Source organism: Epinephelus moara, chromosome 22 (assembly GCF_006386435.1).
Source record: "Epinephelus moara isolate mb chromosome 22, YSFRI_EMoa_1.0, whole genome shotgun sequence".
Taxonomy (NCBI): Eukaryota; Metazoa; Chordata; class Actinopteri; order Perciformes; family Serranidae; genus Epinephelus; species Epinephelus moara.
The window spans coordinates 13530166-13549801 of NC_065527.1; the positions used below are offsets into that span (position 1 = coordinate 13530166).

The window sequence follows — 19636 nt, forward strand, 5'->3', positions numbered from 1 at the left end:
GGTGCAAAGATGCAGAGATACAAAAGACCCAGAAACACTCACCAATCAGAGCAGACTGGGATTTTTCAGGAGGAAAATATACTGTTTTTGAACATTAAAGCATGTAAAAATGTTTAAATAGAAACCCAAAATACGAGTTTGAACTTGAATACTGGCATAGAAGTTTCTCTTTAAGCACCAGGAGCACCTTGTGGTTCTGCATGGCAGATTAACACTCGTCGCAAAACCAAATAATATTTTTGTGGCATGGTCCGGATGTCGCCCCCGCAGTCCAACAGGTGAAGCATTGCTTTCAGTTCTGCTATGAAACTATGATTACTGTATTGTTCTCTGCTTAATAAATGAGTAACCAAAGTCCTTGACCAATTCCATCCGGCTCATACTGATGCAGAGAAAACAACACTGTTATGACAGTGTCATTATGAAATGTCAAGTCGTATTGTTAAACACAAAGGGAGATAAAATAACCACTCAGGAAATGTATTAACTGGAGAAGCATCATCATGAAAGAAGCAGAGAATTATTTAATTATTTACCATTGAATTTCAACATAATCATAAAGTCTTTAACAACACAACAGTATGTCCTGCTGCATAGAACCTGTACAGATGCAAACTGGTGATAGCAGAATGATGTCAGAATGACACCTTCGTGTCTTGTTTGGGAACATTAGCAACCCTGGAGGTAAAGAGAGCAATCATTAGCTCATGCTTTTGCACACACTTGCACACGCAGAGAAACACACTCTATCCATGTTATTTTTAACCAAAGAATAATAATCTGTTGAAAACCAGAGCAGATCTCTTGACTTTCCTCTTCTGCATACAGAGTAACACTAACTCAAGCCACACACACACCACTTCCAATGACCTCACTGCCTCACCTCAACTCGATATAAATGTCTCCCCTGATAACAACCATTTCAGTTACATATTTCTAACTTTATCTAGTTGTCAGAATGTCATGGTCTGACAGGTGAAGAAGGAAAACAGCATACAACATTGCTGGAATTTTTCGGAAAAGCCAAAAAAAAGTCAACTTTGATTGGTGGTAGCAGATAATGACTGAGTGCTGCTGCCTGAGCAGAATTGCCTGGAGTAAAACCAAGCCCATGTTGATTTCCGAATCAACATGGACTTGGTTTCCAAATCATTAACAGACACGAGCAAGCCGAATTTTTCTGAATAAAGAATCTAATTACATCATTGTGGATGGAAAGGATGCAGCTCTCCCACACAAGGACACACATCTCCTCACTGAAGAAAAGGATCTCTAGTAGTAGTAGCCTTGTACTCGGTTTTCTTCATTCTTCACTCTACGTGTTGAGAGCAGCTTTCAAAGTTTATGGCCACTATAACAATAAAGGTGCATCATTTTTACCATTTTCTGAATGACGCCTCACATTCTATCAAGTGCTTTATTTTCCCACTACATTTACAACCCTAACTCACAAGGGGCTGCTGCTAAATGTAATGTAAAATAGCAGAGCGATTCCCTCTCACCCTGTAATTGGTCATGCACTGGCACCTACAGTAAAAACCGCATTAAGATGGCTTTAGCAGAGCATGGATTACTGACTGTAGTTCAGAGCAGTGGTGATAACAAAACTACTCTATTTCATGGGCAAGTGGCTGACTCCTTCACTTTTCCACACTCATCTCCTTCACCTTTAAGGAATATTTTCAGTGGCAGATATAAATATTAATGGTGTGTTTCGTAGAGATGTAGGTTGATTTACTGTCCTGGGATATTTAGCTTAACATGTTTTGAAAATTAAGTCATGTAGACTATTTAAGTAAAAGTATCTATATACCACTCTCATGCCACAGAGCTGCAGAGCTGAAACGAGAAGCCAAAAGGGCAGTGCCAAAAACTGCAGTTCTTTAAATGGCCACTTGGGGCTAGCTCTGGAAACAAGTCAATCGCAAGTGCCTAAAAACCAGAAATGAGTTAATATTTTTCTACTCCCGGTTCCCTTGTCTCAGAGGCAATGGGTTTCTTGTTAGATGCCTTAATGAAGCCTTTAGGACTTTAACGTTTTGCTCTACGAGATAAATCAGTAAATACCCCACTCGTGATTTTTGAAGCTTTCATGTGTCTTAAAAAATTAGCTTTTTACTTCTGGCGACTGCATTTAGCCTCAAAAATCTTGAAAGTGTTGTTCATTTGTGGAGATTATCTTGCTGAACAAACACGCAAGTATCATAAATGTTTGTTTGCCACAGAGCTCATTTTTGCAATCATCCAAAATCCAAAAATTCTATATGCTTTTTGATTAGGGGAGCCCGGGCGATTCTAACTTCCATGTCAGCCTACAGGAAAATGTCATCCCTGGAGCACTCTGTAGATCTAATGATAAAATGCCCAACTTTACAGCAGAAATAAATGTTTCCAGCCTGGAACAAAAAGCATTTTTGGTCGCTAATTTCCTCCTTCATGACAACTGTGCCAGGGGCTGATTTTTCTTTTATAACTCACACGTTTACATTTTATTAAGGCTTAAAAGTTCAGTGTAGGTCTCTCAGTCAGATCCACCCTTCGCTCCTCCACCGTGCCAGCCTATATGGTCACTTCTGGATCCCAAAGAACAAGATGGTGACGGCCGAAATGCCAAACTCTGATCTCAAAACAGGAATCCACAAACCAATTACTGACATCACTGAAGCTATGTCCATTAATTTTCTCGTCTGAGGCTCATAACATCCACCCACAAGAACTTCTAAAGCTCATTATTGTGTTATATATTCTTTGTTTAATACAAAACCAAAGTATGCAACCATACATTCTTATTTTTGCACTTGGGTCATTATACGAAAACGTGCCATTTTGTGTCCCTCTAACAAAACTGTGCTATAACTGTCAATAAACAATAAATACACTATAATCATTTAAGAACTTATTTTCCATGATATCTCTTGTAACATTTAAACAATGTAAAAGTTTATTTCTTTTGTTTTCAAAGAGTTTTAAACACCTTTTTGTATGAAGCATCATTCAAAGCTGTAAAAATAGCCTGTCCCTCAATATGATTGTTCTACTTTTACTAGCTATTAAGGCCCAAAAAAGTAACTATCATAAAAACATAAACGTATATATAAAGCCTCAAGTGTCCTTTCATTACTCCTGAATGGGTTTTATTCTTAATATATGTAAAATGTTGTAAAAAACATCAATTTAGTCGGGTCGCCAGGTAGTCGTCAACCCTGTTACTTTTAATGAAAACACCCCTTCTGAGATAATGGACTGCTCCGAAAGTTGCATCATTTCCTGGCAGTGAAATAAGCTTCCTTTAGTGAACATGCTGGTGAAAAGACAAATAAGTGTCCTCTTCTTTTCATGATTTTTCTTAGAGTTATATAATGTTTGACAGAGGGGGACGAGCTTATTGTGTCAGCCCTGTTTCCACAAAAGTACACTTTAAAAAGATATTTGTTAAAAAATTTTAATGTACATAAATAACATGATTTAAGCCTCTAATGAATGCACACCATGTGGTCTCATGACCTTCACCACATGGCTAGTAATGGCTGCCAAGAATATTTTTCGTCAACTCTGTTACCATCAACCCTGACATAACAGGGTTGACAAAAGTATGGTTTTGCGAATACATGAAAATATACTTTCCTTACCAAAAGTATTTACATTATATACATGGTTTTACAAGTTTCATCGCTAGCTGAGAGGGAAATTGAAAAAACTGTGCACTTGGTGACAAGTTTTTGAAATTTGGCATAGTGTAAGGTATGGGTATAAGGTTTTCAAAAACCAAGTTGGGATAGCCACAAATATCAATATGGCCCTCACCAGAGATTTGGATCTGCTCCAGATTGTAATGGGTTCCGTGTTGGACCATGTTATACCTCTCCACCAAGTTTAACACTTTGCCAAATTTCAAAAACTTGTCACCAAGTGCACAATTTCTATGAATTTGTACGAATTCCCTCTCACCTACAAGGTTAATGATCTATACCTATCTATATTAATACACTATCAGCACAATGTCATGTTGAATGAAAGGTTTGTGAATGTCCCATTATCTCCATTACACCCAAAGCTGCAACTTAAACTAGCAGTATGGTAACTGTTGTCAACCCTGTTACTGAGGTGCCAGCCCTGTTACTGAGGTGTCAGCCCTGTTACTTGTATAATATTCTAGTATAATTCAAAAAATGAAAACACAAATGTCAAATCAACTTATTTTATATGTTAAGTAAAAGAAACCAGTAATCTACAGAACAAAATGTGGGTATTATTGTTTTGTTTCCATATTCTGTTCTTAAAAAGAGAGATGCTGTGAAAGTGTCAATTGCAAATGAGCATATTCATCCATGGATAAAAATAAACACCTCAATATACTCACTGTACAAACACACTCAGTGTAACAAGGAGAGATTTATCCCCTTCTATATCAGATTTGTTGTAAATATGTGTTTAAAACATTTTCAAACATTAATTGGTGTATTGTAACAGGGTTGACAAAACATATGTTTATTAAATGTGGAAAAAAAAAAATAATAAGATAGCCTGAGATGGCACAGCAACTATTTCTAATAGATAAGGATCTATTTAATCCAAAAAGGGTCATAAATAGTTTTAAAACAGTACTTTGAAAATCATACATTAAGAATGGGAAATGGCATGTTTTCATATAATGACCCACTTCTGTTTTTGTACTTTTTGTACTCAGAGCTGTTTTCCCCTCTTCCCAATCTGCTATGCTACGCTAACTGTCTCCTGGCTGTAGCTTCAAATGTAACAAACACAGGCCTCAGTGAGAGTATAAATCTTGTTATCTAACTCTTGGCAAAAATGTGCGAAAGCGTATTTTCCAAAATGTGAAAATATTAATCTTAATTTAATGAAAGAGAACATGAGCTGATGATGATATTTAGCAACATAAAAAGGCGACTACACTCCAAATATAAAGACACACACTGATTCTTTGATGATGGTAAAGGGAGTCCTACAGTACATGCAGGGATTTGATTCTTTAGATTTCTGAAGTGGTGAAAGAGCGAGAGACGTGTGAGTGCATGACGGCACATCTGCTACAATACAAATATATCAATCATGTTGCTTTGAGGACATTTTGTCAGATACACACAGTGTCAGCCAAAGACCTAAAGATGAGCATTAGTTCTTCAAAGTGACGGATGAAGCTGAAGGACGTTTTGGTAAAACAGCAGAATAGACAGGTTACTTCATCAAAAGTCATTGTCATGCAAATTGCACGACAATTACATGCAAAGGTAATTAATTAAAATGACTGCTCGGGCTAACTTGATGTCACTGCTCTAAAAATAACTGAATGAAATAATGGCTCTTTCTTTCAGGCTCGAATTCAATATTCTGTCTGTGAATTTTCTATCAAAGACCATTAAAATAAAACAGAAAGTAGGGGATCTGTTTAATAGCTTTCACCAGATGCCTGATCTGCCTGTGCCTTCCTTCGCTGGATGAGTTCAAAGTGGTTTACACAAGTCCTTATCAGCAGCAACTGAAGGTATTCATTTGCACATGTGGGCTGGCTAGAGAGGAAATTTGTGCTTCTGGCTTCACGCTAACCCACAAGCTCCTGTATTAACACACACACACACACAAATGGTCACATAAATTTACAGAGGTGAAGAGAGTCTCCTATTTCCACTCTGCCTGATACCATTACCATTATCCGTGCCATGCTCATGGCAACCATTTAGAGCCCGGGAAGAGTCTGGCCTGCAAAGTACACCACAAATTGCCCCACTATTAACTAATCAGTGGATAGGTGTACATGGATGCGCCTGATGTCCTGCACCGTTACCGTCACGGCCAGCCTCATAATAATGTGTTGGAACTATGAAAATTAAGTTTCAGAATGAAGATGTGCTTGTACAAAGCGCATCCACCACCAACACTGCTTTGTGTACAGACCTTTGACTGTAATTTAAATGTGACTGACTGAATAAGCACCTAATCATTCATGTAGTAATTAACTCAGTGACAATATGCCACATGCAAATACCTTAAATTATTTTGTGGCGGTGCATTATATAGCCATACGTCTTTTCCTTGAACTCTTTAAAGTTGCTTTTCAGTTGAAAAATACGTATTAAACTCATGATTACTTGGTGTGATGTACGACAAAGCCTACACTATCATTTATTACAAAGAAACTTGTTTGTGTAGAAACTTAACTGTATTTCTTCCGGTTGAGGAAATAATATGTTAAAGACTTTGACTGTTTTTGACTCTAATTTCTCAACAAATTAAGATTATTTTTTTCTTCAAAAATGATGTGCATTAATGGAAGATGCAGTTTGCTGCATAAATGCAATCTTGATCAAATTTACACATGATGAATATTTTTAATTAAATGTTTGTTTGTTTTTCGGGACACAATCCGAGAGCATCTGATTTAAAAGGCTCATAAAGTTTACATTTATAAATCAACAATTCTAATATTATTATTATTATTATTATTGTTAGCATAAAAATAATTATAATAATTCAGCAAATTTGCTGAATATACATGAGCACCTATGATAAGCCTTTAACCCAAGTCATGCTAGTACTGTCCACTAAATTATACATAACTGACTTGTAATTAGTTTTGATTTCTATTATTTAGAATGGAATAAATTGTTGTAATCATTATATAATCAGTTTAACAATTTAGGTTATTATTTTAGAAAAAGTTATTAATTCTTATATAAACTGCAAATTAAATTTAAGGATTCATTATGTTGACACAGCTCCAGTTATTAGAGTTAAATTGAAAAGACCTCTCGACATTGTAATTAAAACTGCAGCTATTGGATTGTTTCTCACTTTAAAACAAGTTTATGGAAATTATTTTACCGTCATAAGATCTGTTATGGTTCTTGTAACTAAAAGCAGATGTTAATAAATCTTTACAAATGTTTAATAGCAGGAATTTCACACATAAATAAATCATAATAAAGCTGGATATCAGAGAGAGTAATGCAATACAGAAACTCTATAAAACAAATAAAGACATACACAGACAAAAACCATTAAAGTACTTCTAAAGAAGTTACAATATATTTTTGTTTTCCTTTAATATGATGAATATTAAAAAAAAAAAAAAAAAAAAAAGAATTTCCCCTCAGGGGGATTAATAAAGTATATAAAATTAAATAAAAAAATTAAATATATTTATAGTGCAATATAGCTGAAATGTCCTAAACATACTGTTTATTTCTAAACAAAAAAATTACTTTGCATTTTATGACTATTAATGTTCTCCTAACTTCAAAGATAACTTACTCAACTATAAAGTCGAATAACTCCTTTTTCTATGAAGTCCCTTTCATGTGTCACTTCTAATAAAATTTCAAAAAACTTTGGATTTGCATGAACAGGAAAACGTCTCCCTCAAGATCTTAACAGCCAGTCCAGAGCGAAGAAAGCAAGAAAGACGGCGACAGATGGGTTGAGCAGAGGTCTGCGCTGTCATCTAGGTGACTTACTGTACCGCACTTTCCATCCACCCCCCCTTCTCCATCTGCAGATCATAATTCACATCTTAAAGATAACCTTGCTTTTTCAACTCCAGAGAAATAAAATAAATAAATAGCCACGCGCATTCTTCCACAGTATGCTCTCAATTATCACTGTGAGGGAAAATCCGTTCTCAGGAGGCCTCCCCCTCTCAACCTTTGCTCTCCTTTCAACGTTAAATATGTTTTTCAAAAGAGTTTAAATCTCCTGTCAGTCACTAAATCGATCAGGCAGAAAAAAACGAGAGAAGTGAAGGCAGACGACACACAAGCCACGATATCCTTAATCAAACTGGAGGCTTAAGGTTTTTGCATTTTGGATTTTCTGCTCGTAAAAGTTTAAACATTCCTTACAGGGATAAAATTAATTGACCAGAATAGCATAACAAAATAGGCCACGACTGATAAATTGCATGCAATGTTCTAAAGATCCAACTTGTTTGCAGAGATGGATATCTGCATGCAATACAGATCCCATTAGGGCACCGCCTTTTGTCCTACATCGCTAACTCCCACTTGCATCAATAGGCAATTGGAGAGGAAGCACACTGCAGCTGAGGGCTATGGGAAAGCAATTAAAGAAGTATTTTGTCACTGGACTTCAGCCGAAAGGCATTAACTACAATTCCCTTCTGGGCATAGTGTTCCTCGTACGCTCTGTTGGGTCAGCGAGTGGGCTGTATCTGGGTGCTACAAGCTGTAAACAGACAGAGAGGGAGACAGGCGCAGTGAGAGAGATGGGTACTGTTATAACGAGGAAGCACAGTAGCCAGCAGGAGAAGTAGTTGCTTTAATATCGTGGCCAGAGGGTAAAACCGATGGGGGTGGTCATAAACAATGCAATAAACATTCAGTTAACATTATAGGAGCAATAAGAGACAAATTAAGGAGTAGGGGAAAGGGAGAGCAGCCAGTGACAGAGGAGAAAAAAGAAAAGCAGCAGCAGAGAGCTTTAGAAGAACAGAGCGGTATAGGCTGCAAATCACTCTCTCTCTTTGCACAACAAGCCCCTGAAGCCTCCTTCTGAAGCCCCTGAAGCCCACTCAGACCCTCAGAAAGAGTCCACCTGGACCTCTCTACCGCTCTGACTCATTGTTACTGTAACATGGAGGAGCATGTTTGCCATGCAAGCAGGGTCCTTAATGGTAAACAGTGAGAGTTTTACTCCAATACCTTGCTAAGGTCAGACGTCATTGCTGCGGCTGTTAAAAAAAAGCAGCGTTTGAAGTTTCACAGAGGTTATGCAAGAGAGAACGTTTGTGCAAATACCACTCGTGTGATGACAAATGGCGTGGAAATAAATTGTTACATCAAGGTCGCATCCAACTTGAAAAGGCACCTCTAAATTTTCCAGAGAAAATTGCCTAATGCAACAAAAAGAAAGTGAATGTGTTAAGAGAGAGGAGAAAAATCATTGGCCACAACCTCTTAAGTCGGCGTAACAGCTTTCCCTGGGTGCCACCGATCAATCATGGAAACCTTAATAGGGGGTGATTACACCCGGTATTACAGCCGACCCCGTGAGTCATGGAGAGGCTTGAAGAGCGAGCCAAAAATGAGGATGAAAAAGAGCCAAACTGAAAAGGAAATCAATGAGTTTTCTGGTAGTCGAGGGATATTGTAATAAGTCAGAATTACCAATGGATCACAGTGCGCACACACACACACACACACACACACACACAGGGAGCTGCCCTCGGAGGGAAAAAGTAAGCTACATTAATTACTGCCAACCACACTGGGCTTTGCTTTTCAGCCCCCTGAGAGACAGGCTTCCATGGTGTACAGCAGGGGTCTTCTGGAGGTGCCTGGTGTATCTGTAATGCTCTTACTAGGTATTTCCCTGGGCCTCAAAAGGATTTCCGATTCATCTACTGTCTTGTGTCAAAGCAGCTCTTTCCGATTCATCTACTGTCTTGTGTCAAAGCAGCTCTAAAGCTCACTAATTAGGACGTTATATCTCATTTATTTAATCTTTACATAAACGCAAGTGTAAAAACAGCAAGGCTTTTTTTTTTTTTTTTTGGCTGGGAGCAAGAAATGGTTTTAGAGGGGAGGTAAATGTTGTTACCTTTGAACAGAGCCAAGTTAGCTGTTTCCAGCAAGCTATGCTAAAACTGTATCTCGCACTACATAACAGAGACGTGAAGTAGGTGAAGATCTTGACGACTTTTTAATGTTTTTTTTCACGTTAAAGGATCAGTTCACCCCAAAATAAAGAGTCCATATTTTTCATCTTACCTGTAGTGCTATTTATCAGCCTAAATGTTTTAGTGTGAGTTCCTGAGTGTTGGAGATATCGGCCGTAGAGACGTCTGCCTTCTCTCCAATATAATGGAAATAGACGGCACTTACGGTGCTTCAAGTGCCTAAAAAATGTATGTGAATAGCTCAAAAGCACTATCTCTTTCCAGAAATGAATCAGTCAGAGTGCCGTCATAAAGGAACTATTTGCTTTCTACAGAACTACACCTGCCAACCGTGTCACCACACAGAAGGAAGAGTGCATCTACTCATGGACGAAAGGGTTGTCCTCCTCGACTGAGCTCTAACGTTAGCTCAGTGGTGCTAGGTGAGCTATCAATAGAGGCACACTTCCTTCTGCGCAGTGATACAGTTTGCAGGTGTAGTTTGGTAGACAAAAAATAGTTCCTACATGAAACTGTTCACAACAAGGTCTGTGGATTATCTTGAGTAACTGGGTCACAATTTCTGGAGGGAGACATTGCTGTTGAGTTCTTCAAATGTATTTTTTTGGTGCTTTGAGCACCATAAGTTGAGGGCCAACCAGCTCTATCGTATTTAAGAGAAGGCAGACATCTCTACGGCTGATATCTCCAACACTCAACAACTCACACCAAAACAATTTAGACTGATGAATAGCACCACAGGAAAGAAAAAAACTGTGCATTTTTGTTTTTGGAGTTGAACTGTCCCTTTAAGTCCTCTATGTAGTGCAAAACACAGGTTCTTGTTAATAAAAAGATCACTTATTAGTGCCATCTTCTTGACAGATTGCAGGCACGTATGCAGGCAGATGCATCAGCACCGTGTGAGAGCGCCAAATCTGGAGAATCGGAGCCAAAAATATTCCAGTGCGTCACTGTAAATGTCAGTGTTTATGAGAAAAAAACAGGACATGCATATCTGGAGTGATGATCTGGACACCTGGCTGGTAAACAGCAAGGAGAGTCTTGGGTGAACACAGACAGAAAGGGAGAGAAGCAGCAGCTTATCTTAATGAAAATTAAGGACATTATGAAAGGTTGAATGTAGGACCTGGAAATTTTCAGCAAACTGCAAAAAGAAAATCTATTTTTAACGATGAAAAGGGATCCTGTCAAGACAAGCCATCACTCCCCACATCTGCGTCAGCGACCCCATGTGCACTCTGTGACTGCGTGTCTCCCAAAGCGACAGAAAGCTATCAGGGGTTGACACTTTGGTACGGGGAGAAACAAAAAAAACCCAGGAAGTGTTTTACAGCCAAACACGGGAGGGAGAAGGTGAAAAGATTTAGTGCAAAGGTGGGAGGATGGAAGGAAAAGAGAGACTGAGAATGCAATTAACTGTGAAGGACAAAGAGTTAAAGGACAACAACAGAGGACAGAGATGAAGAGAGGTGAAGACAGACAGAGAAAATGAAATGAAATAAGAGAAGGCAGGTCGGTGTATCAGTCTGGCTTCTGATAAACACAGGGAACAGGAGGGAAAAGAACAAAGAAGCGAGAAATGAGATAGTTTGGAAGTACGAGTGAACAAAACTGCTAGAGTAGAGGAGGTATTGCAAAGGAAGAAAATGAGAATAAAAGCGAAGGACTGCTGTGAATGAACAGCAAACCAGCGATATAAAGAGAAAAAGAGGCATTTTTTGTTGCGCTGACAGCAGAATACAGAAGCATACGGACATTAGCATGCTAATTGGATCCTTATACAGACATGTTTGTTCCAGTTACCACCAAAGTCATCCAGAAGGATACAGATGGGTCTACAGCAAGAGAGGTTTGGCTTTACAATGTAAGTATATGGCTGCTGCCATCATGCGCCACAGTTTTAGCACTCAATGCAGGCTTAATTTCTAAAGCAAATGAGCTCACTATAAGCATTAAACATTTAGCAGAGTAATTGTTAATTGTTGTTTTCAAGGAGTCACTTGTGAAAAGTGGCCTAAATACAAGATTTGGGATGCTTAATAGGGTTAACAGCTTCCGTAGCCTGGTGGAAATTTAGAAACCATTCCGGAGAATTGAATTTGCATTAAAAGCCCAATTTAGCAGCTTTAAGGGGGCTTTAATCAGTCCTTCGCACACACTAACAGCCATTGGATAATGAGCTACCTCACCATTTAAAACAGCAACAGTCCATTAGGTTAGAATAACCCCAGCACATATTATTTCACCTGTTTGACAAATTGCTTTTTACGTTTCAAAACCTATAATGTGGTTGTTATGACGATAAGGTAAACTTGTAAGATGAACACTGTAGGAATAATAAAAATCTGATATGAGACTGCATGTTCCTCTGCTCCGCTAACAAATGCACCGTGATTTCAGATAGGGAGCATTCAAACGACCAAGGAAGTGAGGGAGCACGTTTTGCTATTAGCTGTGCAGCTGTAGCATCTTGAGTAGCGGCGCTGCAAATTGAATTCAAGTATGGGGGGGGGGGGGGGGGGGGGATGTCACATGTCAGCAGAGACACAAAGGCATTTTTCAGAAAGGTACATCTGTTTGTATCTTTGTATTTTTCAGACACACGCACAGCTGCACTCATGCATGGGCAGATTATGAGACAATGGGCCCCTGGGCACAGATGTGTAAAAGGCCCCACCACCTCTCCTACACAGGAGCAAGACACACACACTTTGTGATGTCTTTTACTTGTTATGTTGTTGTTTTACATCCCTGTGTGTCTCTTTGTGGTTACGTTATGTGTCCTTGTGGTTGTTTTGTGTTTCTTTGTAATCCTTTAGTATGTCTAAGAGGTCATTTTGTGTCTCTTGGGGGTATATTTGTGTCTTTTTGGTTATTGGTTATTTTGTGTCTTTTTAGATCATTTGCATCTATTTGTAGTCATTTTGTGTCTATGTAGTTGCCTTGTGTCTCTTTGTAGTTCCTTTGCATCTATTTGTAGTCATTTTGGGTCTCTATGTAGTTGCTTTGTCTCTCTTTGTAGTTGCTTTGCATCTATTTGTAGTCATTTTGGGTCTCTATGTAGTTGCCTTGTGTCTCTTTGTAGTTCCTTTGCATCTATTTGTAGTCATTTTGGGTCTCTATGTAGTTGCTTTCTATTTGTAGTCATTTTGGGTCTCTATGTAGTTGCTTTGTCTCTCTTTGTAGTTCCTTTGCATCTCTTTGTAGTCATTTTGGGTTTCTATGTAGTTCCTTTGCATCTCTTTTAGTCATTTTCTGTCTTTTTGAGGTATGTTTGTCTTTTTGGTCATTCAGTGTGTCTTCATTTCTTTGCATGTCTTTGTTGTCATTTTGTGTTTCTTTAAAGGTTGATTTGTGTCTCTTTGAGGTATATTTATGTCTTTTTAGGTCGTTTTGTTTCTCCTTCTAGTCATTTTGTATCTCTTTGTAGTTCCTTTGCATCTTGTCGTGGTCATTTTAATCTCTTTCTGGTCGACGTGTTAATTTGAGTGACAGTTTGCAGGTGAAGTCCAGGGGGCCCCCTGACACTTTGGGCCCGTTAGTGATCCATCCATGTACTCATGCTGTCTCTGTTGTGCAGACCTGTATTTACCAAGCCATCAGCCATTTACTCACTTCTAGCACCACCTATTGATAGTATATGAGGTGCTGTAGATGCAGCACTGTACATGAGATGTGTCACTGCATAAAATCCATAAACAGTCACTTTTGTTTCATTATTTTCATGTGCGTGTCTCTCCTGGAGTCTCCGGTGAGTTCAGTCACAAATCAGTAGCGAGGTCCTATTACTCTAAAACTGCTCATCCAGCCACCTGCACTTGGTAAACAGCTTTACGGGGGGAGAGATAACTGCAGCAGATGACTGTGAAATTGAATTTTACAACAGCAGATCCCCTTGTCTTCATGGAAAATCACGAACAAGAGCATTTGCCCGAATAAAGTTCATATCTGACTCACGCAGAGAACTGAACGTGAAAGATGGACAGAGCTTTGCAGAACGACTCCAGCTGCACTGCACATATTGCAACACTTAACTTTAATGGCACCCTATAACCAGTCCAGCTTGCTCAATAGTTTCAGCTAAGTCAACTTCAGCGTGTGTTGCTACTCTTTAAATGTCTTTATTATTTTATACAGACCCAGATGTGTGCTGCCGTATGTCTCTGGTAGCTCCAAATGAAGACGTAAAGGCTGACCTCTGGCTCTGACAGCACACTCCTATTTATTATGTAATGGAAAAGGTTAAGCCACACCCTCGCGCCTGTCTGAGCCAGGTGTGTGGCTTGCTAGCATGAGAACTCTAATGTGAGATATTTCAGTGTGATTCCAAACTGTGCAGTTGCTCCAAATGTTAAGCACAGCCAATGTAAGTAGTTGACTGCGTGACAGGATCACATCATCCGACAATCTTGAAACAGCTTGGGGTCAAAGGAAATGGCTTTTCCACACTGGCAACTCTGGACCACAATCACGTTCATTCACATCACTCTCAATTCCTCTGATTTGCCAAGTGTGTGCTGTGCAGCGGGATAAGCACCACTGTTAGTTCTTAGGAGTAAATTGAGCGTCTTGTTCATGAACATGACAATTGCGATGCCCTGGCAGAGAGAAAGAGTGACATTTTGGGTCATAGCATGTACCTATGAATAAAACATGGAGCATTAGCTTGATTAATATAGAGGAATAAGAACAAGCTGTGGATCGTCTGATGACCTTCCCTTGAGTGATGGGTCTCAATTACACGACTCTGTGTGTGTGCAAGTGGGTGGATCTGGGAGACAGGGAAGGAGACAGAAGCTGTGCGTGCAAGTGTGTACGTTTGTGTTTTTGCACTCATGCAGTGTTTTCCCATGGCAGTTGGCCTCAGCGCCACACAATACAGGAGTGTTATGGTCCAAAACCCCCAAAAAAGATACAAAAGCACAAAGAGGCTGCATGAGTGTGCATCTCCCCCTCTCATCCACTTGTCTGTCATTTGGAGCGTGAAGCTTTAAAAGCCGTCCTTCAAACACTTGAGGACCATTGATATCTCGCACACAGTTTTTGAATTTGATGCACACTGTCCCTCTAAAGGCCTGACTTTCCTCCTTCATCTTTTCACGCAGACCTCTCTCAGACCTCTTGTCCCTTCAAACATGAAGCAAATTTGCCGCTCGCTGGCTCAACCGCTCACCTGTCTCAGACCAGACCGACAGACAGCATGTGGGATGATGAATGGCAAACTTATCTCGGAGACTCAGAAAAGCAGCCAGACACGATTCCAACCCAGCCCAAAGTCACTGCAGGGCTGTGTACGTATCTCAGCCTGCCTGTCGGCACAAATCTCTTCATTGCTTTCTTCCTCATTCTCTGCTGTTTCTGTCTCTCTCTCTTCCTTTGACAACCTCACTGTGTCTGATGCTATTCTTGTCTGCACCGCACAGTGTATCAGTACGTGCTGAGAAGCCCTCGTTCCTCACAGTCATATCAGCTTCACTCACCATTGCCTCTAATAAACCACCCAGATGACACATGCCATTACTCCAAACATGGTTACGTAAACACAAAGGAATCTCCTACAAGAAGAATCCCAACTTAGCCGCAGACATCTTCAAGGCATGCACTTCAGCTTTCTGCTCTGTTTCTGCCACTACTGGAGACTGAATTGAGGCTCGCAGCATTCGGCGATGATTTTGGCTTATTTTGTTTCCGGCTTGCGGGCCGGTGGGTCCATGAAGGAATGCTTATTTTCCTTCTCCACAAATTTCCTAATATAATCAATATGAGGGCGAATGCATGAGCGGTGGTTTACAGCGGTGTCAAAAATTCTCACGGAGAGAGAAGAAGAGAGAAGAAGTCCTGGGTGGATTTGGCTCGTGAAAATATATAACTCATGCAAAGTCAACAGTTCCGTCTGAGAGCAAGGCAGAAAGCAGCTCACCCTCTGCACAGATGGCGTGTCCTTTAAGTGTGGCGTTTTGATTAATACAGCGAGTGCAGAAAGGTTGCAGGCACTGACCTTTAATCTGTGTATGCATGTCTACCTTTGTGCAGTTGCTCTTTTTCGTGTGTGTCTCGGTGTGTATTTATTAGCTTGTAAAATTGTGTTTATTGCTGGGAACGTAACAGATGCCTCTCCATTTTTGTTCTGTTAATGTCTTTGAGGAGAAGCAGGAGCCTTTGTGGATACAAAACAATCATGCGTGTGTGTCCTGTTTGTGAATGCGTAAATCGTGAGTGTGTGCATGTGTGACGTAAAGGTCTCATCTGTAACACACCCTTTCACTTCTCTTTGGTTGCAAAGAGGAGTAGAAGAAGCCAGGCTGCCTTATGTGCGCAGTTTGTTCTCCACTGTTGAAAATCTCTATACATTGGCATTGATTCCCAAATAAGTATTCTGCACTAGTTGTTTATGGTATTACTGAGTATCAATGTATTTTAAATCCCCTTTGGATCCCTGCATTCCCCAGAATTCCTTTAGGTGAAGCCCCAAAACCACTGAATAACATTTGCTATGTGCATAATGCATGCACCCATTTCAATTCTAAATATACAGAGGACTCTTCTCAGCCTTTGAGTTTTTCAGCCATATGCCAGCATAGACAACTGTACAGCACATGAGTATGAGTCACATTCTGCAGTTTCTCCCTTGCTTAAAATAATCTGGATTTAAGCTGCTAGTTAGATTTAACACCTCTTCTAAAGGCTGCATAATAATAATCCTTTTACAGCATAAACACGGGAAAATGGAAATCCAATTCACACTGCGTCAACAGTCACGGTCATCCCGTGCAAAGAGAAGCGGATTCTCCTCCATCAGTCCTCAAAATGTGACACAAAATGAGGCAAATTGGGATTTAAGCTGATTGACAGACATGCAGAAAATGTGATCTCCTTAGCTGACTCATCTTCAGCAGTTCCTTACAGAAGTTAACGATCAAACCCACAGTCAGTGACTTACCTTACTTCAGATTTTACAAACAGCAGCCCCAGTGAAAGAAACAGATGCTGAGGAGGTTCACAGAAGCCCGGTGTCGTCCTTCCTCGGACTCGCAGCTTCTGCGCTCCTATTTAACGCAGCGTCAATAAAAAACTTTTTTTTTTTGCATCCACGTAGATAAAACCCATAATAAAAAAATCTATCAAAAGCTACTGCTGCCGCGGCTGTGCCCAGGTGTCTGTCGTTTTTATGAGATGAATTAATGACCGGCGGAGCGCGTGGTGAGGAGCGCTGGGCAGGGCGCCGGTCTGAAGCCGTTATGAGCGGTGACAGTTGACTGCCCGGTAATCCAAGTGCGTCTAACTGCCTCCCGTTTACGCGGACGAGCGTGAGGTGGTGGAGCTCCTCCTCGCCTTATCTCTGTGCGTGTGTTTCAGACACACACAGCTAAGGGAAGGCAGCCTCTCCACAGCCTGTGTGCGCACGGTTTAGACACTCATCCGGACTCCTGTATTCAAACTAACACAATAATGACAATTAATGTGGGCTGTCATGTGACACAGCTCAGTTTGACTTTCAAATGACTTTGCTGTTATTTTCTAATCTCCTCTCACAGCTGATATTCGAGTGACCTCTTTATATAAATATATGGTTATCTCTGATATACAGTAGAGATAATGGTAAAAACGATTTGTGACAGATCACATAGTTAATTGTTTCTTTATCAAACGGATTATCTAACCACCACAGGCTTATCAAACCTCCCCTTACACCTTATAGTCCAGTAGTCACAGTGTCAGGTCATACACAACAGATTGCGTCAGTTGCCTTATTGCCTTTCCCCACTAAAAAGTTACATTTTATTGTTAAATTTCTTACATTTCCATTCACTCATTTCCCCTGATTGAAATAAAATGCAGTATTTAAAAATATGTGAATATTTTTCATTTTATTCTTGCTGGACACAAGATGTCTCCCACCTCACCGAAAAATCTCCACATCACACTTGTTTAAGCTGCATATTGGACCATGATTGGCTTCCGGTTGTGATGTAACAAACTCATGCTTGTAGGTAGATGTGTGAAAGCCAGATTTAAAGGTCCCCTGTGGGGTTTTAAACAATCAACTGATCACCAGGTGGCAGTAACATGCCCAAATATACAGCAGTGCAGCACTAAAGACAGGGCAGAAGAAGGCTGCAAGCAAATAAACATGGATGTGCAATGCTGTTGAGGAGGGGAATGCACTCAACACACTTCGTAGACCTCGCGTTTTGGTGAGTAATACTAATTGTAAACATAACTTTTGTTTGTTTAAAAGCAAACTCCATAGGACACCTTTTAAGCCTGGTATACATTTTTGCAATTTTGGGCTGTCTGAGATGAAAGATGGTGAAAGAAAAGTGGCGATATCTTTGGACGTGGCTCTAAAACGTTGGTCCTACATCAAGCAGTGACAGGTTCATTGATGACTTTTGTCACAGTTTTGCGATCAAAGACAGCCTGGGATCAAAGTTTGACAGTGTCAGAAATTTGGGATGATCATCTCACCGTGTGACTGCTGTTATGACCTACATCTACCAGCCAGCCAATAGAAATGCAGTATGAAATGACGCACTTGTGCTAAACCCAAACAAACAGTCAAATAGCAGCTTCCCATGGAGGCAAAACATGCTAAAAGAAATGTGCGGGATTCCAGCAAGGAGGAAAACCTTGTCGAGCATTGCCTGTATGATGTGTCCTCCGGCTCTTCCCATGATCACATCAAGAAGGACAAAGCACGGAAGGAAATAGTGGTCGAGTTGCAGCTGCCAGATGAGCAACCTAGCAGCTAGCAAACACATACAGACACACCACAGTATACCGCAGCTGGAGAAGTAATAACCCATGCAGCATCCTTGCGCACTCCGTATGGGAAGCTACTGTATCGTATGTCGTAGCCAGCGATTCAGTAGGTGCTGTCAGCTTGAACTAAACTTATAAGACCGCAGCAGCACTAACCACTATTTTTTATGTCAAGATATATTTGAGTAACCACTAGGCCTAGAACAAAGTCACCTCCCTGTGTGTGTGTGTTGTAATCAGAGCTACTGGAACAGTAAATGGACTAGCATTTTGTATACTGCCTTTCTAGTCTTCCAGCCACTTAAAGTGATAGTTCAGGTTTTTGGACATGAAGTTGTGTGAAACGCTGACCATCTGTAGCTCTGATGTGACGGTGTCACTACTCTCAACGAGCCTCCTGCTCTGAGAAATTGCCCATAGCTTACCGGAGAAAAAGTAGTTCTGAAGATGTACGGGGGACACGTAACCAAAAGGTTTTAAGCTACAAAAAAGAGATGCCCAAAGAGAGATATATTACCTAATACCAGTCTATATAACGATGTCTGTAACTGATTGTCTGTAAAACAAAATGTTTGATTGAACTAATAGCCTGTTGTGTTGTGGAGAGTACATTATACGCGGCCTCGTTTTACCGTCGGCATTTAGTTTATTATATTAGGCTAACTGCTAAATCCATGACATGAGTAATCAATCACATAGAAATGTGAATTCATATGTGATTACGACCAGTCTCTGCTTTGTTCTGGTGGTGGGTTAGCCAAAGTTGCCTACGGGTTACATCTGTAACAGGAAACCGATGGAATTGGGAGCCGGCGATGTTTTTATTCCCACAGCTGGGGAAATCACAAGTTGGCACCATTTTGGTATTCCTCTGTTTACCTACAGCAGCTGACGAGGGTGTGTCATGAGCCTGAGCCGGTGTTCGCGCTGTAGTAGTAGGTATATATAGGGCTAGTACATCTTTTTCCTCACTAATAATAGCCTACTGGCTCTCTGTTGGAAACAGCCGATTAAGTTTTCGTTAGCTGATTGATTTCTGTTGCCGTGCTGTCTTGCAGGCCTGCACGGCGGAGTGATACTGGCCAGAAAGTAGTCCCAGTTGATAGCAAGGTCTGACGTAATGTGGGGATGTTTTAAAATTATTGAAATAGTCTAACAAAACATTTGTTTGATTTCTCAGAGCAGGAGGCTCGTTGAGAGTAGTGACACCGTCACATC

General features: G+C 40.2%; 1 protein-coding gene across 1 annotated transcript in view; it reads right to left on the reverse strand.

Moving 5' to 3' along the window:
- The window catches only part of calcr (calcitonin receptor), a 74491-nt gene extending 57582 nt beyond the window's left edge, over window positions 1–16909 (reverse strand). The window contains exon 1 of the mRNA XM_050035644.1: window positions 16596–16909. The gene's annotated coding sequence lies outside the window, so the exon portion shown is untranslated. The remainder of the gene's footprint in view (window positions 1–16595) is intronic.
- Between the last annotated feature and the right edge of the window lie 2727 nt (window positions 16910–19636).